The sequence below is a fragment of the Lutjanus erythropterus genome, chromosome 5 (genome assembly GCF_056507025.1).
Source record: "Lutjanus erythropterus isolate fLutEry1 chromosome 5, fLutEry1.hap2, whole genome shotgun sequence".
Taxonomy (NCBI): Eukaryota; Metazoa; Chordata; class Actinopteri; order Lutjaniformes; family Lutjanidae; genus Lutjanus; species Lutjanus erythropterus.
This window is the reverse complement of record NC_139321.1, coordinates 36343340-36346624: the sequence shown is the minus strand read 5'-3', so window position 1 is coordinate 36346624 and position 3285 is coordinate 36343340.

Here is a 3285-nt window from a genome sequence, read left to right as displayed (position 1 = left end):
AAGAATCACACGTAGTAGTACCATTAGCCCATAATATAACCTCATGGTCGGGCTGTCTGGAAAGCTTCAAAACGTCCATTGTTTCCATGGTGATTGAGGTCTAAGTCAGTATTCCAATGCTTCATTCTTTTTTTTTTCTACTTCTTTAGTACTTTACTTGATTAATAACTTGTGGTTCCACCATCTTTATTATATGATTTCCAACTTGTTGGGTAATACTTCAATACTGGGAAATACTACAGCAACAATTATAACAGTGAATGCAAAACGTGCACTGCACTCTGTGAATGAGGGATCACATGTGTCGGACTGAGGTTCAGTGAGCGTATTCCTGCCATATTCGGAATCTCAGACAAAAAGCCCAATCTCAAAGAGTTCAAGAACACCGGATTTAAACTTTATCTAAAGCACCTCTGGGTGAAATACTGGCAGAGATGGCAGCACATGATGGCTTTACCTTTGACAGCTGGCTGTAGGGAAACGAGTCTCTCACTGAAGAACCACAGCCAAAGTCTCCCGAAAAAAAAATCATCTTAAATCTCCCACCAGTAGTCAGTAAGAGACTTTGAGTGATCACTGACTATATCTAATATTGCAGCACACACAGAGAGCCCTCTGTTACATCCCACTTGTCCCCTCTGAGAGTGAACACAATACAGAATCAGTTTCAGCTTAATGGAATGACTCTGAAATTGTTTTAACAAATTTCTTTAGGTTATAAGATGAAGAATTGTAAAATATCAATTCGATGAGCTGTGAAGTCAGATAATGACAGATCACGGGCAATAAACTTGCCATTTCATCCGCACAGCTGTAGCTAAGTTTTAATGCATGCAGCATGTGCACTTTATATTATGTGCATTATGATGTTTATTAATGTTGAAATGGCTCCTCTGCCTCAATTTTTAATAATACCAGATAATACTCTAAAGTTGTCAAGTTTGGAGCCAACATTTTTCTTGGATACATACAGCACTGCCTGAAATACAAATGTGTTTCGATGGTAGCTGAAGTTATACCTCAAAAAGAAGTGCATTTTCCAGGATTTCCAGTATACTGTGCATCTGCTCCTGGGATAGAAAATGTCTCATTTTAAGGAAAAATATTAATGTCTTACACTACTTTTGCGTTACTTTAACCAAAATAACTGCACAAGTTATAAGCATCAATTATGGTATTACCAAGGGGAATGTTACATAGCAGTAGCCCTGCGAATGCTGCTGTATTGCAACACTAAGGGTAAAAGGATGTATCAGTTATTCCTGTCCTCCCTGTGTCTTAAGCTCTGTGTAGGCTCATGTCTCAGCTGTGTCCCACTGTGTCTCAACTGTGACCTGAAGAGTTTATTTCTGCTTCAAGTCTATTTTCTCAACAACATGCACATAAATCCGTAGATGATGCTTAAAGCGATAGTTCACCCCAAAATGAAAATTCACTCAGTATCTACTCACCCCTGTGCTGATGTGAGGATGGGTGAAGATCTCCAGTTCACAAAACACTCCTGGTGCTTCAGCATAAAACAGTGTTGCAGCCAAATCCAGTACAATTGAAGTGAATGGTGACCAGTTTTAAAATGTAAAAAAAGAACACAAATAAAACACAAAATGTCTCCATACTGCTTGTGTGATGTAATCCAAGTGTCTGTCTGTAAGTCACAACATTAAAATTTGACCCAAAAAGACGCCACTTACACTTTTTATCCTAAATGTCAACTGTAGCCTCTCAGACGTGATCCGCGTGCACACGCCTGAAGCGGGTACACAGGCTCTTGCCTGTCTTTTTGTGTCATATTTTAATGTCGCAGCTTACTGACACTTAGATTACACCACATGAGCATTAGAGACATTTTGTGGGGGGTTTTGTGTTCTTTTTTACATTTTAAAACTGGTCACCATTCACTTCAGTTGTACTGGATTTGGCTGCAACGCTGTTTTCCACTGAAGCTCCAGGAGTGTTTTGTGAACTGGAGATCTTCACCCATCCTCACATCAGCACAGGGGTGAGTAGATATTGGGTGACTTTTCATTTTGGGTGAACTATCGCTTTAATAAAAATACACAAATGAAGATATTTATCTACATTTTTCTGCTCTCTTCGCCGGTTTGTCATGTGGGTTAAAATATTGTAGATATTTCCCATCAGGCCCATTGCTGAGTAGTTTGCTACTGTGGTTGGCAAAAGAAACATCTTAAATATTCAATTTTCAATATTCAATTCAACATTTCCCTTTGTGAATCATGTTATTTTTCCACCTCAAGCTTGTAGGCATCTCAGAAGTCAAGTGTTAGTCAAGTATCTATCTGCCTTCTGCTGGCAGTCAGCTTGTTGGCTGATTTCTGCTGTCTTGGAAAGTCAAAAACTAAATCAACCTTTCACATATTTAACAGTAGCTGCCGGCTTTTCAAAAAGCGAGGACCCCTCCGGCATGCATCATGTTTAATGTTTCCTGGCTCTGCCTCGCTTCCTCTGACTTGGACTCAAATTAGTGATATATGACAGTGATTGGCAACACAAAAGCAAACACCTACAGGTACTGAATAGAAAAAGTGATTTGTGTTCTGACATGCACCAACATGCACTCAGTGCCTGAACACTAACACTGTGCAGCACTCATAGTATAGTGAAAATAATGAGAGGCAACATAAATGATAGAAAACTTCATTTCTGACCTTGGAAATATTTATCTGTCAGAAGTCAGTAGACCTTGAGATCAGAATTGTTTTGAACATACAAAACTTGATTCATATTCTTATTTAAAAAAACAAAAAAAAAAACAACATTCTGGTCTACATTCAAAGCATCTACCATCAGTCCCTAAAGGGAAACCCTGACAGAACAGATTCTTTATACTTCTATTAGACAGTGAAAATCAAAGAGAATACAATAACCCTGTCCATTTTAAAGATATCTACCAACCCACACATTAAAATGTTATTAAAGTAAAATGCAGCTTCTAAACTTGAGTACTGCTACATTAGTGCCCACATCTCTCTCTCTTTTCAAAACAGAAAACTTGATGCTGAACATGTTTTACTAATTAAAGCTAAATCAAAATATCAAAATCAATCAAAACATGTAAGAAAAAAAATTAAGAAATAAATAACTTAGAATGAAAACTTTCAAGATAAGGTTGTGATTGAGACATTGCAATTGTGAGTCACTGTGACAGTGTGATTGTTAATTTTGTAGTAATACAAAATACACATATATAATATTGTTGTAATAATATGGTGAAAGGAGCAATATGCAGCAATTGCGTGTATGAAAATGAGTAAAGCAGTCCAA